The following is a 19,961-nucleotide window of genomic DNA, read 5'->3' as shown; positions in this document are numbered from 1 at the left end:
GACGATCTAGGACCTGTGGGTTCTACGTAAACTACAAGAACTTAGAATCGTTTTGATTATTTGTAGTAGTAGTACGTTTGAGCATGTGATTACCGAGCTACGAGCAATTAGAAATGTATAGATTTTTACTGTGGAAATTAAATTTCATTATCGACTTACTCTTCGTTGATCCATTCTGTCCGAATCTTCGTATTCGTGTTAATTTGTAAGGAGTCACGAGACACATTAAATATAATCGACGATCAAAGTTTGTTTCGTCTGAATATTATCACATAACCTAACGAATTATAAAATCGCCGTGCGTAACCTAGAAACTCTTCGATCTAAAGCAATCGTTACAGTTATCTAGTAACTTTAAAATCACCAAACTACGAATATTCCAATTACAATGGTTACTAGAGTAACTAGTAATTCTAGGGACACTAAAATAATCGACGCTCCTAATCCATTAGAATTTCAGATCTGACGATATAGTAGATCCTATGAAAATATCATGAGCCGATCACGTTAATCTGTGACTGGAATAGCTACGATTGCATGTGGAATACGAAAGGCAGATGGTTGGAGGCTGGATCAGCGACGAGATTCGACGTTTCCCGGGGCTTTCCGCGATCGAACCAGCAACGAGATACCAAGCACGTGACTCTCGGCGAGGATTCGCGCGGAGCGACCTGCATTCCGCGTTTAGCATTCCTTCCTTGACATCTCGTCGCTGCTCCTCGTCCCTCTGTTTCTCACGGAGAACGCTTCAAGGCCGGGAGTGGGCGCGGAAGGCACACCCGAGCATGCTAATACACGACCCTGATCGCCGATCGACGCGATGACGTTGCTCGTTAAGCCGCTTATACGTGGTGTGTGATAAGTGAACTGCGAATTTTCATGCAAATTCATATTTTGCAGGGTACAATCAAAGGTACAGAGTAGAAAATCGGTAGAAAATCGTCTTTTACCGAGCGAGTACAGTAGAGTCTAGGTTATACCAGTCCCGTTTAACCGAAGTGTTCGTATTATCCAATTTCATTCCTCTCGAAAGTTCAACATAAAGAACACGAAAGTGTGAACAGTCAGGTATTGTTAAGGCAGTTGATCAAACTTTCAAGCAATTAAATAGTTAATTAAACTTAAATACATACGTACGATATCACGTTATAGAAATGTTTCTTTTACAATTTCATCGCACGATTTATTAAGATGTATGGACCCTTCCGTATTATTCGAGTTTTCCATTATCGGAGATAGGTTAGGTCCACGTTCGTTTTAAGTAAAAATGTTTCTAAATTCATAGAAATATTTTGAAATTTCTGATAGTAATAACTTTAGCACACCCAGTACATAGTTACACCGAGGTGTTAATCAGACCAAGTGCAGTGGTCGCGCACTAAGTCGCTTTTGCGCATCCTTTCGAGAGCACAGCCCAAGGTGAACGTTTTTTTCTTATAGGAATCGCATCGCACGAAACACAACAGAAATTTTACTTTTCAATTATGAAGCAAAGATACGATCTTAGAAAAGAATAATTCATAAAGATCGCCTGTATTGTCTATTGTTAAATACCAAGAAACGTATGACGTGCACGTACGTATAGTTATAAAATAGCAATGTATAGTATTTCATAGAAAACGATTTTTATCTATTTTTGCCATATAAGAATTCGTTAATTATCAATTATTGAAAAAATCGCTTTTTACGTCTCTGCCATTTTTGTTCGCTAACCAAAGTAACGTAGCTATTTTAAAGGACACCTTTATTTAGGAAACACCCTATACATGTAATAACAATTCACGTAATAAACTGTTCATCATGGTAATTTCCATTTAAACCGCTCGAATTATTATTCACAATCGCAATACGCTTTCAGCCAAAATTATACGTAAAGCAATTTCGGATTCTGCTTTGCTAATTGTACAGGGTGGTTCATTAAGCGGCGGTAATTAAAAAAAATCGTAGCTACATCGACGCCAATGGACGACAGAATAAATTCTGCGGCATTGCCGCGAAGGTCGAATGTGGGCGCTCAAGATGACGATGCCACAGGCGCATAGAATGACGAATTTATCCCATCCCGCTGCACAGTTCAGCCTGTGCAATTTTCTAGTTACGTAGGCCTCCAAAAATACTAACTTCGTACTCGTCTCTCGTCAAATTATAGTATAACCTCTCCATACCATTGATTTCGATTTTTATTCTGGAACTTTCCACTCCAAATAAGAATTAGATAACATTGAACATACATTTAAAAAGTTTTTCCAGAATTTTCCAATATTCTGTATTTCCAAAAGTTTCCTAGCTTTTCCAATACTTCACACTCGCAAGAAATTTTTCAATATAGTAGCTACTAAAAGCTTCGGATAAAAATATAGTATATATAAATCCATTTTAGAAGATTCTCGATTTATCGATGCTTTTAGCGTGTCAATTATAACCTCAAATTTTCGTCGCAAAGAGACTTCTACCAATTAGGACCTCGTTCCAGTGGCACCAAAAACACGCCGTCGCAAATCAAGTGGCCAAAGAAGCCGGTGTGAAGCGAATTGTTTTCATGGATTTTTAGTGAACACGCAAGGACAACGATCTCGCGTGATAACCGACGCAACAAAATTCAAGGTTCCACCCGTGCACACGCGTAACGTCACTCGATTTTTCCATCCCATTTTTATCGTACTTAATAGCAGTTTTAACCGCGATTATTTCTAGCCAGTTGTTCTTTCGCGATTGTTATATCACGACCGATAGGTAAATAATTATCGTGCAACCGAATGCCGTTTTTGTACAGGTTGCTTCAAAAATGTTAGTCGAGCCTCAAAAACACTGAAACGATACTCGACAAAAGAAGCGCAACAGCGCTATGAAACGTGATTCAACGATATCTGCTATTAGATTTCAAGTGTAAATATAAAAGAATGAAATGTACGTCCTGAAAAATGTATTCTTTTGTATACAAAGTAGACAGCAGATCTTTATTGTTTTATGTCGAACTTAAGAATGCAAAAATAGATAAACTACGTTAAATTTATATTTTGTCTAGTGGCATAAATTTCTGCATGGTGTTTATAAAAATGTGAACTTCCACAAACATTCGCAGTCTACTATTGATACTTTATCTTGACCTGATTAAAAACTTTCTGTCTCTGATGACTCCAGATTTTTGAAATAGCCTGTACACAAAGGTCAACAAAATAATAACAACCAGCGACACCACGGAGTTCTCATAGTCTCGAACGAACTGGCAATATCAATGCTGAGTCGCCATTAAGGTTTATCTACACGAGTATAGTAATAAAGGAGTAATAGTTGTTGCTTGTTGCACTTGCTTCCTGGTAACAAACGTTTTTCTCTTCTCTTTCCTTTCGTTTCTTCTTCATCGAGAGGAAAAACCGCAATCTGTTTTCTAACAAAACCACTCGATGGCAATTTCGGCGTTTCTCGCTAATTGTTTCCTTATGAGGCTCGTTTTATTAGTTTGACTGGTTGAGAAAGATTACCCAAGTAATTTCCATGGATTTGGATTCCCTTCAACACGAAATTGCTTCGTTCTCGTCTCTGTGGAATTCCATGGTTAAGTGGAAATTGCGAATTATGTATTTCCCTTAAATGCAGCGAGTTTGACAAATTAATCACTAGTATTATTTTCCCCTTTTTAATAAATGATCATATTTAATAAATGATAAAAAAAGAAAAAAAATATCTTTGCTCTATTTAATTTACGATAACATCAATTTAATTCTGTTCCACTTCTTCCTCGAGACATATCTTTTTACTTCGTCCTCTTGAAAAGGATAAATTCTCTACATTTGAAAATCTAAAACAAATTTTTACTAAAAATATTGCTCATTCAAGATGTAATATCGGACACCAGGGGACACAAGCAAAAGAAAAGAGGCGCTGACCTGCGCAATAAACGCAAGGTGGTCAGAATAGGTGGCCACAAGTGATCATATCGGGTTGGGTCACGGTCGTTAGCCCTACAAGTATGACTTCAAGTCCAAATAAAGCCAATTAACAGAGTTAAGGAACACAAACTATAAATTAACCTTGTTAAGCTACAACAATTTCCGATAGTTTTACTGCCACTCTAATAATACTTTAATTACTTAACGCTTCTGGTTACAAGTGCGTTATACTATGGGCTACTATATAGTAAATTAAGCCATTCAGCAGTGCCACCTACTGATCTAAAGGTGCAGACGTGTTTATGATTGCATATTCCGTTTATTTTACTTTCATCCTGCAGTTTAAAAAGAGTGAGAATCTTTTCTAAAATTATTCCGACGAATCTTAGAAACTTTTGGAAATAATAGAATAGAAAATTTATTAAACAGAATTGTTCGATAAACTTTTCTTATAAGTATCGTTGAATTTGTGTCATTTGTCTGCATCATTCTGTTAAAAAGTAGTAATCAAACATGTGATATTAATATTGCAAAGAAAAAGAAATGTTAAGTTGCACATTAAGGATTCTACATTTATTCCTTTACACCTCGAATATCTGTGAGTATTATCAACAGCGTAGAAAAATAAGTCAATTTAAATGAAACACCCTGTACAGGTTATACATCAATTTACTTTCCCATCATTCCAATTCCAATTTAATTCCTACCAACCAGGTATACCAATAAAACTCCAAATCCCTCGGAAAGCAAAAAGAAAAAACGAAAAGATTAAATTCCGCGGCAGAGATCCTAACCTCAATCTCTACGATCCCGTTCAATCCGCCTCAAAGAGATTGCGAACGGATTAATGGTTTGCCGTTGAAGCTACGCAAAAACAGAGCAGAGATGGATAGATAGATAGATAGAAAGGGGCAGAGAGATAGAGAGAGATAGAGAGAATGGGGTAAGAAGAAAGAGCGAGAGAAGCTAAGGCATTAGAAGCATCACTGACCTAACATGTCACGCGTAAAGGCCAGCCGTGACGCGTGGAGATCGCGCGGATCAGGTCAAGGTTGCATACTTTACAACAGTGAAGCAGTTTCCACGGAGGGAAATGGGGAAAATAGGGCACCGGTGACGAAAGCAACACGTTAATACCCCGGCTGTGACGACAGCGAAAGGACGACGCGTCTGTCGGGCTACTTGCGCGCGACCTAACCAAGCTTCAGGCAAACTTCCTGAACCCTGGAACTTTCTAACTTTACCCAGCATCCACGGCGTCTTTGCCGTTTTATCGATGGTCATCGAGGTTGCCCCCAATTTTAACGTAGGATGCACGCACCTTCAGCCTTGAATGCATAATTTTGTTACTTGATAATATAATATACATGTATATGGTGTTCCATCCGAAATCAGTCGGAATTTCAAATCGAAGAATTGTCAGGAAAATAGTAGGAAGAGCAAGAAAGACAGAATTACATGGCAAGGCGTAGAATTATAGAATTTATTAAATGGTTCTGCTTCGAGTAGACAGTTGAGTCTGAATCGGAGAATAAAATCAGAAAATTAGTAGATCAAATTTGTTTGCAGGCCTGTGACTCGCACGTGGCCCTGTGTACCTGTATTTTGAAATGTACGTAACAATTATCGCACAATGGTTAGGTCATAATGCTATGGAATACCAGGCCGTAAAATCATAAAGGGTCATAAAATATTTCAGGTTCAGAAAGTGGCTGGAATACAGGTATATAATGAGGGTGTGAAAACCGTGACAGGTTTGTACAAAGGGATTCTTTTACTCTATGCAGCACATTTTCAACGAACGTCTCATAATTTTATATTTGTATCTTTGTATTCTAACATTTTTATAATATATATTTCTATATTATAGTTACATAATGTATAAGACATTTTTGTATTCATTTTACTTCAAATTCAAGTCACATACTTATGTTAATTTCTCTTTCTGATTTTCTAACAATATCGCAATATTAATTAATACCTGCAATCTTCCTACTTGTAAATGAGATCTTCTTACTTATAAAATATAATTCTGTTTCTTACACGCTACTTTAAAACAGAACACAAAGTACAACTCCGAGCTGTAAGCTGCAGCTCTAAGACATCAATCGGTACCGCCACTCAATGGTTTAATCTATCCGCAGCTGCTACTTTTAAGATAATTGGCTCGCTAAATTCCTTCCGTTAATTACTAATTTTAATTCCCTACCTATACCGGAAGACTATAAAATTTCAATGAAAAATGACGACATGCCTGTTCGCCGAATGTCGACAATAATTAACAATAATTAAACTATAATAAATTGCACAATGACGAACGAGAGCATCGGGTTAACGGTTGAAAACAGAGAGCTGGCCATGAGCGAGTGATCACAGCATGAAAATACAAGGGCTGATATCAATCGAGCCACTGTCCTGACCGTTCACGTGTAAAGGCCACTCGTGACGCGTGTCGCTGGTCCCAGACACACGTTTCCTCTAAAGGTTGCACATTTTACACTACGTAAATTAATCGACAACATTCGTGTATACGCCGTGCAAAAAGAAAAAAGACACGAATTACGTCAGGAGAGAACATCTCTGACGAAAGCAGCTTTAAAATGCCAAGAGAATGTGAAGCGATGAGAAAAAAACAACGAACCCCTGAATATTGTCCTTGTCATTAGCTGCTCACACTTGCTATTAACATTTCCACTGTGGATTCAAATGACGATGGCTTGCGATAATTAAATATTGCAAAATTTCTTCAAATTTTGTTAAATATGGATTTTCACGGGGAAATATACGGTGGTTTTTTAAATAATAGAAAATGGTTCAGATACCATAAGAATTGTAAAGCTGAGCAAGTGTCGAAAAGCAGTCAAAAATATTGTACGAGCATAGGTTTCTTATTAACACTAGAACTAACGATAGCTATTTCTACCAGAACCAGTGAAAATGACTGGTCTTTAAAAAATACCTAATAATAGAATATTTTTATATTTATCGATTTATTACTTTTTTGTGGAAGCAATTCCATGTTATGCAGTACATTTTTGGTATTATTGATCCTTGTGGGATCCCTAAGAGAGGATTGACACATTTACAAAATTGTAGAACCAGTCATTTTCACTGCTGCGGTATTTCTAGTGTTAGCATCTAGCGGTAAAAATTTGAAAAACGTGTGGCAAGTTGTAGAAGACGAGGAGACTGGTTAATTGGGCTTCGATAAACAGATTGCAGGACTCTTTTACACTTTGACAAGCACCAGACATTTTGACTGGTGTTGGTATAAGTAGCCTTGTTTGAATACATAAAAAAGAAAATAAAATTCATTTTTAGTTATCGTTGCGAAAGTCATTGCATCATCGTGGAAGAAAATATAACACGAAGCAGGAGTTTGAAAATAAAATTGTAAAACCAGTCAATTTCACTGGTGTGGTAGTTCGGGTGTTAGGAAGAGGAAGGGCAAGTTTCCCATTCAGAAACCTAAGTTTCAAGGATTTTATTAGGAAATTTAACGACAAATTTTCAGCGAAATTTTCCGCCATTCGTTTCAACAAATAAATAGTAGAGATGATTTTGACGAATGACTGTACATCTGTTCGTTTTCCAAGAAATCAGCAGCACGCTGAACGCCTCGATAACTTCAAAATCCAATTACACATCACGTCACGGCGGACATAAGGCAATCATCGGAGGAAATTCTTCGATGAAAATTCGAAATTTCGCGCTAGATGGTTGACAGAGCGTTTGCTATGTCAAAGCGAGGGGTCGTGGTCGATAAATTCTGCAGCCTTCGACAGCCATGGACGAAGGAAGGATATCTACGAATCGAATTCCCAAGTGAACAGTGGACCAGGATAGGAGGGTCGAGGATAACCACAGGCGTGGCGGGAAGCTGAAAGGCGCGGGACAGGGAAATATGTCGATATCTGGCTATGACCTAGTTGTCCCAGTTGCCCGGGAAAGTGGCGGCGCGACGCCCAGACGATCCAAGAAACACGGTTCCATGGTAATTTCGAGACATGGGTCAACAACCTTCTCACGATATTGTTCCATCTACAACTGAATGATTATCATTAAATACCAGTTATTTTATATAATATTTCTGTAGATGGAATTTTCTGTCCTCATTTGGAGATCATAAAAAGCAATTTGTACGAATGTCATAGTGGCAGTCGTGATTCTAAAGTATTAGGTTATCCGGAAAGTTTCTTTCGTTTTATAAGATGATAATAAATGAACAACAATTTGTGTTTTATATTATTTTATTGAATTAGCTATCATTCATTTCGATTCTATTTCTATTATTATGTTCGTGAATAATTCGATAAATTAATATAAAACAAAAAACATTGTGCGTCTATTATTTCCTCGTAAAAGGAAAGAAACATTCCGGATAACCTAATACCATGCTATTTGTCCTAAGCGGCAGAGATATACATTTAACGTTTGTAAAATATTTGCTCGGCCAATGAGAATCTAATAAAGATTGTACCAACTTAAAAAAGTAAACGTATCCAATATTTTTATATGTAAGTGTTTTCTTATACACAAAAATTTAATGGAGATCCATAGAGTAAGAGTAACCAATATCCATGGGAAACAACTAAAAATATTTCTCTTATATAACGACTTCAATGGAAACATTAAAAAATTAGGAATTTAATGTTATTAAAAAAAAAAAAAAAGAAAGAGAATTCTGAATTTTTAGAAGAACAGAAGTACAGGTAATTAACATCCACAGAAAACCTACATTGCGCAAAAATTAAAAAAAAGAAATAAAAAAGAAGAAAAGAATTGTATCTCGATGGGCCAATATTATTCGTCAAAAAATTGTTACAAGGACCATGCAGCAGTTTAGACTTGCGAGGTCTATTGCTGTTCTTGGAAAAGCCTCGACAGCTGGTTGTTTCCGTTAACAGGTATCGGTTCGAGAATTTACGATATTTAGCGGGTTTTATAACGCAGAATGACGGTTTATGGGGTAGGTGGGGTACAGTAACCCAATTATCAGCGGAAACTGCGCGCACCAAATCGACATTCACGACCCTGACCCGGCACCTTGGGTCGCGTATTTTCACGGAAATTATTTTCCACGCAATGGCCGGGAAACGAGTTTTGCACGTGACACACTGGCCGTCGGAGCGCGCTGTTCTCTTTCCAGCTGAAAACACGACAGTTTATCGTCTTGCGCCGAAACAAAATCCGTTCCTCGCTCTTTGCTTTATGACTGGCTACTGGCAACGAAATCTAACGAAATTTACTCGTTAAACAGGAAGTTTCCTTGTATTGGGTTGGCAACTAAGCGATTGCGAATTTTGTCGTTAGGTGGCATTGACAAAGCCCGCGACCGTTTAGTTGCCAACCCAATTCATAAATCACATAACCTAAAATACTTGATCTCATGAAAGATGTAATAATTCATTTAGACTATCAAAGAAGCGATTGATTAACTTGCACGTTATTAGTATTATCTTATTGTTTATTAGCATTTTGTAAGTTATTTGTATCTTGTAATTTGCGAAGTTTTACCAACGATATTAATTTAGCTGTACGAGAGTGTCCGAGATAAAAGGGATGAGAATAACAACGATAAACGTATGGATTAAAAAATGTAGCTCGTGCTTGGTGTGTGTTTTTATTTGACTAAACGGTGGACGCAGATGACACGAGACGTAACTTATCCCAGGTTCGTCGCGACTTGCGAGTTGCACGCGGTCATCTGTTATGAAATGTAAGAAAGCCGCGTTACTGGATACCGAGATAACGTTAAATCTTAAATCAAGACGATTCCAGAAATTCTTCATTACGAGCGAAATTGCCGTAGATGGCTGTGCTCAGCCCTTATCGATATAATTTACGAAGCTGAATCAACACGGACAAAGAATTCTCGCAAGATACATATTACATATGTAACGAGCATATACTTTACATTATCATGATTAAGCTTGTTAGAGGAGAGCACCACAGGAAAAAAGAACATAATAAATCACATTTTTCACGTTTTGCGAAAGAGCAATTTTAAGCAACCTCGATATTCGAAATTCAATAAAAATTTGTACTGTCAATTTCTGATTTTTTATTCGGTTTTACTATTGAAAAGTCACTATTGAAACATATTTTTGAACATATGGAGAACGCTGATTGTCGTAATCAGACGGCGGATCCTCGACTAAACTGCAAATTTTTCACTGCGATATTTTCACAGATACAGAACAACAGTTTCATGCCGAGCGAGAAAGGGTTTCATTTTTTAAATTACTTTCGGTATCGCATATAACATTTGTAATATTGCACTTGTTTCTACGCCTTTGCATATTCGTATCTGTCATTAGATCTACACAGTGCACCATTAGTTTTGTTGTTGGAAACATTGCAGATATGTCAGGTATTTTGAAAAACGAGCCATTATCGTTCGAAAGAGGCTGAAACATTTACAAACGCTTCTGAAAATCCATAAACGTCATTATTCATATACCAATTTGCCCAACAGTATCATATTCACGATGCACCCTAACCTCTAGAAGCTGAATTCGAGGAAATCTGGCCAGGAGGTTGGAGAAAACTGGAGTGTCGTCGACTGGAGAAAACTACTGTTGCACTCTCCGTATGGGCAAACGTGTGTGGCAACCGTATGTACGATGCATGTGCCACGTAACTACGATAGGGTAGACAGTTCTGTTCGGTAACTGGAAAGGAGAGAGCCCCGACAGGCCAGTTAGATCGGCGCAAAAGGAGGAACGAGGTTGTAGCTAGAAGAGAAGGTTGAGGTCTGAGTTCGAGGCCAGCTTCCTCACTTTCCCACACTCGTCGCTGTGTTACGTGGCTCTCGCGTAACGCGCTCGCTGCACTCACAGACTCACCTACATTCCTCGCTTTGGCGCAGCACACGAGCACCTACACACTTGCAACCGTGCGTTGCAATCGTGTTGCAGCAGGGAAACCGCGCCGTTTCTCTCCAGTCACGATTTTTTTACCTCGCTACGCTAACGTCCTTTTATTTTCGCCTATAAACCGACGTATTCGGTCGGCAACTAAGTGATTGCGGATTTTGTCATTGGGTGGTATTGAAGAATCCGCAACCACTTAGTTGCCAACCCGTACTCTCCATTATTTTGTACAATTCTTTTCTTTTCGTAAACGAAGCCTCTCTGTGGCGCGCGTCATTGGCTCAGTAGTGTTGACACTTTACCGACCGATAGCCTGTTAATCGGCTTTTCGTCGCCATTGCTTACCGACCGACAGCCTGTTAATCGGCTTTTCGTCGCCGGCTCTTACCGACCGACAGTCTATTAATCGGCTTTTTATCACCGACAATCTTTCTCATTATTTGAGCAGTAATTTGTTATTTAGTGAGGTACTTATTTAGTAAGGTACCAAGGTACCTCGTTCGGTTGCGTTGCTTTGTAAGCTCTCACAGTTTTATACCAATTTGAGAAGCTTACCGTTCGCGATGAAGGAAAAGAATGGTATTGGAGGGTCTAAGCCGAAACAGAGCCGGCGCCAGGGAGAATCTGCGCCTGAGCCGCCGGTCGGACGTGCGTATGCTGTTGAACCGCTAGCGGTCGGTAAAGCGTTAAGTGGCCGCAGTTGTATCGCGTTATACGACACGCACATGTCAAGTTATACGTGTATGAAAATTTGATTGCGTATCTGTATTTTTCTCAGCGTTGCAGAAAATCAGAGCCGTGTGTTGGTGTTTCTCGCGTAGACGAAACCTCGATTACTTTTATCCAGACACCGGGGCAGAAACAAACGTATCCGCGCACCATTTTGCCATTGTGAGCAAGACGCGTGAGAAAACGTCGGCGAGCAAACAGCCAGGCTTGGATTCAGCGAATTCCAAAGATTCGCACGATAAGTGTCGTAGCATCGTGATACCGTACCGCGAGAGAGAATCCACTCTGCCATTTTCTTGGCAAAGCAAAGCGGCGCATTCCGACGTTGGTCGTGTGAAAAGCCGCGATTTCTCGTCCACGACGAGACCATTACGCCAGGAGGAACGAGATCGAATCGGCAGTTTCAGGCGATCCTAAGGCCAATTCTAACCCAAAACGTGTTTCTACGACTGATATAAAACTTGACTGAGTCTACAGTTGCCAGCGCAGTGATAACACCTTTCTTGGGTTTCCGGGTTGCTATAGTTTCTTTCCTTCGTTAAACGATAGTAGAACCTGGCGTTTCAACAGTTTCGAGAGCTGCTGAGACTCTGCAAATCGAGAGCCTACGAATATTTATGGGGCCTGTGTTCGATAAAAGCGACTTCACGCGATTATTAAGTAAATTAGATTATTAAGTTGCCTAGTTGTAAAATTATGCGAACGACGTTATTGGGAAATTAAATAAATCGCTTGGTCAGTGTGAAACGAATGTATCAAAGTGATAGCAACATGGTAGGACGATGCAGTAGGTAAACTATGGAGTGGAATAATAACAATAATAGTAAATAATAATAATCGAAGATTCACTTGTCGAGAACGCCGATGATAATGATTGATGATGACAATAGCGTGCTATTTGTTAGAATATTTAGTAGAAACAAATTTTCGTATAGATCATGTTTCTTCGATTAAACGGAAATACGAATTTACATAAATAACCGTAGAAGAAGAAGCACTCATCGAAATAACTATAAATCAATCCGTGATTTATGTACATAGTAAGTTTCTAAAAATAGTCTCCAATGTATTTTGTTCACCTTGACGAAACAATTTACGATTTCTAGTAACGTTGCTTTTACGTATAATTCACCAACCTGATCGTGAATAACTTAATTTATACATTACGCGAAGTCACGTTTGTTAAGAGCGGGACCTACAGTGCTACTGTACGTTAGAGCATATTGGGTTGGCAACTAAGGGGTTGCGGGTTTTGTCGTTACAATCTAATGACAAGATCCGCAATCACTTAGTTGCCAACCTAATATGTAGTCTAATAAACTTTGGAAATCATAGAATTTTCCATGTGCAGAAACTTCGAGATATCTATTATTACATAGAATGAAATGTCTGATTTATAAGAAATGAATAACCGATCATATTCCTGATATATGCTTGTCTGAGTTAATAAAATAGTCATCGACAGATCTTGAATAATCCACCAGTAATAGAAGCCTGTGTACCGTCGTCTCCTACTGACTCACCAGACATTACATAAACGTCAGAACGACACCTCTATAATAGAGTTCGCGAATCTTTCGGCGAATCCTGTTGGCCAACGGTCAATGTCAGGAAACGTGTCGAGTATCACATAAAGAAGAAGCAATTGCCGGGGACAATGTTCCACTTCAAGGATATCTACTGCGCACGGTAAGAAAAGGAGACGGAGAAACAAAGAGAAACAACACAGCTGTCAGATTCTGAACAAATGAATAGAGGGAGACTGAAATATCGTAGAGTCATCTGTTAAATTAGTTCTTTCTCTCTCTTTTTTTTTTTTTTTCTTTAAATTATAAATGAAAATTGCAATTCGTTGTATCGTAAATGTTGTAGCTCGTCTCAAGGTCGTATCCTATTATTAGGCTCGCTTGAATATTCGTCAAGGCCCGAGTCTAGAAAAGAATATATACTTCTGTGAAAAAAGACGAGAATATCGGCAAAGTGGATAAAAAATTCCAAGAAGAAAATGGGAAAATTTGAGACAAACTTTTCGTCCCGGATATTCCTTCGAACTATTCGCATCAAAACATCAAAATTCCATCGATATTGGGTTAGACCGAACCCAACCTAACCTAACCAAATTGCGAAACCTAACCTCAATAATTCTCTCAACATTTTTCACATCGTTAGAAACAAAGATGAAACTTGGAAAGTTTAAGAAATATCGTAATTCTGCAAAACGGTATTTTCACTGGCAATTCCTACGAACAGAGTTTTATTGTGTAATTATAATTCGCTCTAATAATAATAATAATTAACTAACTCAGCTTTTGTTTCGTGAAAATTACAATTTCCCGTTGCAGATCGTCCATTTATTAAGATCTAAACGAATATCGTAGTAATCGTTGATCTTGCTGGATAAATCAATCGAAACAGAACTACGAAAAGTGGCAGAGAATATCAAGGCGAAACTATCGTCACAGTGTTCACGTTGATTCCTCGTTCGCCACTCGTGCTTACACGTAATTGTAAACTCGGAGGGAGCTGGTGTTCATCGTGCGCGAAAGAAAAACGCAATTAGCTGCTCCTGTACCGCGACCAAGCTCCTCTCCTTCTGTTGTTTGCTTCTGTTACGCCAGCGTGTTCGTCGCCAACGACAGCAAACTGTTTCGTGAGAATGGGTCTGGAGACTACTTTAAAAGCGTTTTCCTTTCACGACTCGTCTGTCTTCGTAGCGAGTGTCATTCGAGTTAATTTTAACTGGCTGGAGAATCGCTGTCATCGCGATGCCAACAGGCATTTTCAAGAAGACTGTTTGACTTTTTATTAAAAGCACCTAACCAGAGGCAGATATTTCCTTGATACTTCTTCTTCTGCGTGTACTTTTGCCCGAGCTTACGTAATTATGTCTAATTACACGTTCGCCGCTTCGTCTTTTTCCTTCTTTCCTTGCTTGCGAAAACTCTTTGAAACGGAGACAAAAATACAATGACGAGGAAATATAAATCTTCTTCGTGCGTGGTTCGTAGCAGTTGTGTACTTGTAACTTCCCAAAAACAAAGTTTGTACCGCGTCGCTACGAAGATAATATCTTTGGTTAGAAAGCCAACTGTTTCACACGGTAAACCACAATTATTTCACACTTGGAAAAATAAAAATTCTTCTTGATGATAGCAGCGCTGTATTCTCCTCCATCCTGCACGTTTCTTCCTTCCAACATTTCCACAAATTCTACTTGCAAACTTTATTCGTTAACCACGACGTTAGTCAGAGTGACCTTGATCCTATTTCGTCAATAAGTTTAATGGGATCTGGATATAAGATCCGTAGGAAATTCTACTACATTAAAATGTAGATTCTTAGCAAATATCAGTATCAACGTGAAACTTCTATTTGAGCTGGAAGATACTCTATACCTGGTATAGAAAATCCCTTTATCTGACTCTTTGTAAAATGCAATTTCGATGACGAGAAGGCAGCTGACTTCTGATAATTTGATTGAAATATTCAATTCAGGCTGGCGAATAAAAATAAAGATAAATTCTCAGAAACATCATGGAAGGCTCATCTGTCTTCATACACGATGATTTGACAAAATGAATGGTCCTATCAACACGGCATATTCTCTGTCCTGTCATCTTCCATGGTCCATCAGGATCAGCGCAAGTCCGCCACTATCCAGTGGCCAAAAAAAAAAAAAGGGAAAAAGAAAACGCTTCTTCGATTCTTCGTCTGATAATTAAATTACAATCTGTAAAATAGTATCAGTAAAAAAAAAAAGATGAGATTATTTCGAAGAATTCGACGAAGAAGATCCAAGTGTATCCAAGTTAGTGTTCCACTGAGATCTGACGAAATGAAACGTTCTATAAAGAGAGCATATCTTCCATCGTGTCAGTGTTCGTGTTTCTCCAATTCAGCACAAGCCCAGCGCTATCTAGTGGCAGGGAAGGACGTGAAGGAGTCGGCTGATTTCTGATCCACAGGCGGATTTTGCAGGCAAGCGAATTCGCGACGGTGAATGTCAGACGACGATGAAACGATCGCAGTACGTAGACAAGAAAAAAAAGAGACGGAAGTGCTCAAGGACTACGGCGATCGTCGCGTCGGGTGGCTCCCATGTGGTGAACGATCATGAGCGGAGAACACGATCTCCAAGGTGTAGAATAGTGTGTAAATAATGGAAGCAGAATCGCCACGCGACTGCGGACCAATTTCGTAACCTGCTTTTCGAATTTCCACCTCCTGTCGCTTTCGTAACGATCGCTGTTCAGCCACAGTGTGTCGTTTCGTAACACGGCTTGTAGCTCATTGTCGAAACTGTGGGCCCCTCAGTTTCTGACAAGGTTTCTCCGCTTGGTTAACTCCCACCGAGCCAATAGCAGGCGTGCTTTTCTGAATTCCTAAGTGGACTTGATACGACGATGGTGTTTATTGAATTAAACAAATTTTGTAGGTCCTGGAATTCTTGAATATAGAGCAGATTTTTAGGGAATATTTTCGGTGTTTGGTCTTCTTGGTATCCGTTTTTTAAAGATTCATATCGTATGCAGATCGTCGACTGTTGGAATTTTTCAAGAAATTTCTAGGTGTTGGCACGTGTTGCGGATTTCTCATGAATTTTTCAGCCTATGAAAGTGGAAATCTTCCTGACACTTGGACGTTCAAACTTTTCACCGTCTCCTGCACATATACATTTCTATTTCTTCCTCCCTAAGAATTTCATTTTCTAATCCTCTTCATAACTTTCCATTCAACGTTCTGTTTCAGTGTGTTGTGTAAGATTGTAGAAGACTGCAAAGAACTAGGATGAAAGAACGTTTACCAACAGAGATTTCCTACTTTGTCCCCATTTTCATAGATAATTACATATAGATGTGCAACTTAAGCACAAGAATAACAAGATTATAAATTAATCTGTAAAAGACTAAAGAAGTATAGGACGAAACGCTATAAAATCATGTTAAAAATATATATAGTGCCATAAATTCATTCTTCATTCAATATATATTTATCATCAGCTGAGTCTATTTTTACACACATGATATTATGCAACCTACCTGCCTACAACGTTTATTAATCATCATGATTGCGGAAGAATGGAATTCCTTCATTAACATACTGATTTATTTGTCACCAATCCATGTGCACAGCACCACTTCCTCATTTCATTATTCTTCGTTTAATAAATGTTAGCATTTACTTATGTATCGTTAATTTACAATGGAACCCAATGCCACGTTATACGATGCTTCTCTTCATCTATTGTAAGTAGTTCAGTGACCAGTCTATATATCATAGTTGCCTGTTCCACTTTACTTTGAAATCTTCAGCCTCAGTATACTGTGTAAAAGATTTGTTTGAAGATATTACCTGACAAGGTTTCATGGTTTTGGATTATTTTTTAATCTTGAAACACGCAATTCTGATGAAGCGATTATTTAAAGTTCTATTGGGTTGGCAACTAAGTGATTGCGGATTTTGCCATTAGGTGGTATTGACAATATCCGCAATCACTTAGTTGCTAACCTAACAGTTGAGAAGAATTTGTATACAAATTTGTATTGCCCACTTTTCATTCTGAAATAATTTCAGATATTTGGGATACAGTGCTTAAACATTTGTTACTTTATGTAGAACAATACCATTCTAAATCTGGCATTTTAAAAATAATAAGCTTAAATTGTACAATTTTTATGTATCTCTTAATGCATTCTAATGAAAGAATTTTTCAGTCAATAAATTTTAAATAATACAATGGCCGTCGATCTAAAAGATTATGTTTTTTTTATAAATGTAGCTGGTTTTCCTCGAACAGAGTTTCCATTTTCGTAACGTCGGAAAACTGTTTACGCGGCTAAAGTTGATTATAAATTCTGCCGTTTCTATAGATGCAATGGACGATTGTGCTTCTACGATGGAAAATATTCTGCAGCGAGTAAAGGTTAGCGTTAACACACTTCACAAGTTTTACGCCGGCCGAGAGGAAAAGTACGCCTTTTATAGACTCTCAGACAATGCGTCGATCGGTTCCTGCTGCGCACTGCCATTTCCTTTCGTCGATTTCCATTATGAAAAAGTGAAACTGTTTCATAACTTTACGTCTTGTTACTTTCCTTTGGCAAATGATGCTTGTCTTTGATTTGCTTGAAATATCCTTCACGAGTCCACCAAAATTTTAGTTCACTGGCTAGTTTCACTAATGATACTAAATATTATTAGAGCTAAAATGGCTAAATGTGAGCCCCAATCTAGTCTTGAATTTAGAAACAATTATTTAAGATGTAAAAATAATGAAACATTGATATTGAATATCAGATGCAAAGTGAAGTAATAAATTAATATTCTGTAACATTAATTGAACAGAGTATTTGATACCAGAATGAATATAAAAAATGATTTAAACGCATTAATATTACTTAATTAATGATGTATTTCCACTGGGTTTCATATGTCGTTGTCATAAAATAACAATCTTTCATAATTATACAAAGGCATTTTCAGTTAATGGAATATTTCTTATTATGTTTCTGATATTCTGTGGACGTTTAATTATGTAAAGGTTTTTATGCTACAGATTTTATGTTCACAATTTAAATAGCGATTATCTGCTACAATAAAGGCAACAATGTGCAGATATTTGTTGTACTGCTGCCTATGGTATTGTGTCATTGTTATTCAGACACTGATGCGTAACTCTAGTAACCCATATCTTCATAATAGCATACCACACTATCTAAATATTAGAATATTAAATAACAGTATGCATATTTGATATTAAGATGAGCACCAGAAAGATAAGAATGTTGTAGAATGTTGAAATTGTTAAGAATTATTTGCACAGATCTCTATTGAGGTTTGAGATGCTCTTAAAAGATTGTCTTCATATTATAAGTAATATTAGAATATCAGATAAGAATATTAAAAATATAGCATATCATAGTTGATATCAAAATAACAGGTGACATCAAGTTGTTGTTTAATGTTGTTCTAGCCCACAAACCTGACTAACATTATAACATATCATTAATACTAAATCCCACTTTGGTATATTAAATATCACACTAAAATAGCCAAATAATAAATATCAATTATCTAATACAATTGATAACGTATAATTGCTATTAATAATGCTAAAATTTTGTCTCGTTGCAATTAGCAATTCTGTAATCCATTTACTACATTTAATCCTTCATTGTATATCAACCCAATAATGCATTGCATACAGATTATTATATATGTAAAGATTGCTGATTTTTATACATTCATATCAAAATTTAAAATATAATCATATAAAAATATAAATTTGTGTGAAAGTCGGTTGTTTAATTACTATTTATTATTTTTTTATTCATATTATGTATGATTATAATCAAATTACTACAAATGATTAGTAATATTCTATGTCTATTAATTGTTACCTAATATTAAACCTAAAAAGAATTCTAAAAATGTACCCAAGCATTTTAAATCTTTCTATATTGTATTTCATCAAAATATCATAATTTTCAAAAGAAAAAAATTAAGAAAGATATTTCTCTTCATCATATCTAAAAAAAGACAGAGGAAGAAGAAAGAGAAACTGATATACAATAACTTTACTAATTCCTCAGATACAAGTCAATTTCACCAGTTTAAAAATCAATTTTCTATACGTCGACCACGATATAGCCAAACTGTCGCTGAATCTGCGAAGGGGAACTAACGCGGACAGTAAAAACTGGTCGAGCGAGTGCGCCAAGTAAACGCCATTCCTTCCTAGCGTTCTCGTGTCCTCGTGAACCGAGGACGCCTCTTCCCGTTTCTAACCAACTAACATTCCAACATCTTTTTAACGTTAGAAATTGAAACCGAATTGAACACCGCTAAAGAACGAGCTGTACGTACATAGTTTAACAAATATTAAAATATTTTCCACCTTAAGAAGATAAGCCAACGTCGCCATATTATTAAAATTGTCAAACATTAAAAATTCAAATTTTATAATCTTGATTTAAAAGGAACAGTTTAGATAAAAACGATAATTAACATTATTTAGACCATAAAGTGTCTTTAATTATTTGGTATTATTCGTTGTTTAATATGTCAATATTGAAATGGTACTGAAATGTGTGTTGTAACATGTCACTTGGAGGTAATGCATAGGTTAGAAAATTCGTGTCAACGGTGTGGATATATCGAGGTCAATGATCTTTACTAAATGTTGCATACAAATGTTGATAAAGTGAGCATTCTACCTTTTCGTTGTAGAGTATCGTTGTGACGATTAATGGACCCTCGCAACAAGCTGTCGACAATTGTTCACCGTTTTTTCACACTTTTTACGAAATTACGCCGCCAGTTCGATTTTTCAACAACCGCCAAGCGAAACTGTGCCGCCATCTGCCGATCAAATTGGGTAATACGGGTAATTCCTGGGCTGGCAGATGGCGTCACGGGACCTACTTTTTAAGAGCTACTTTATGAAATTTCGCTGAGATGTTTTAAT

At 37.4% G+C, this 19,961-nt stretch overlaps 1 protein-coding gene and 1 long non-coding RNA gene across 5 annotated transcripts in view; both read right to left on the bottom strand.

Moving 5' to 3' along the window:
- Positions 1 to 19,915, bottom strand: part of LOC122576600 — a 28,324-nt gene extending 8,409 nt beyond the window's left edge. Inside the window, exon 1 of one of the 2 annotated variants that reach the window (XR_006319809.1) lies at positions 19,711 to 19,915. This is a non-coding gene — a long non-coding RNA (uncharacterized LOC122576600). Of the gene's footprint in view, positions 1 to 159; positions 361 to 19,710 lie in introns of those variants that run through there. The other variant, XR_006319808.1, reaches the window with a different exon arrangement.
- LOC122576599 (ecdysone receptor) overlaps positions 1 to 19,961 on the bottom strand; it is a 150,244-nt gene that overhangs the window by 47,960 nt on the left and 82,323 nt on the right. The gene's annotated exons all lie outside the window — the stretch shown is intronic.

The sequence above is a fragment of the Bombus pyrosoma genome, linkage group LG16 (assembly GCF_014825855.1).
Source record: "Bombus pyrosoma isolate SC7728 linkage group LG16, ASM1482585v1, whole genome shotgun sequence".
Lineage (NCBI taxonomy): Eukaryota > Metazoa > Arthropoda > Insecta > Hymenoptera > Apidae > Bombus > Bombus pyrosoma.
This window is presented reverse-complemented; position numbering and strand designations above follow the sequence as displayed.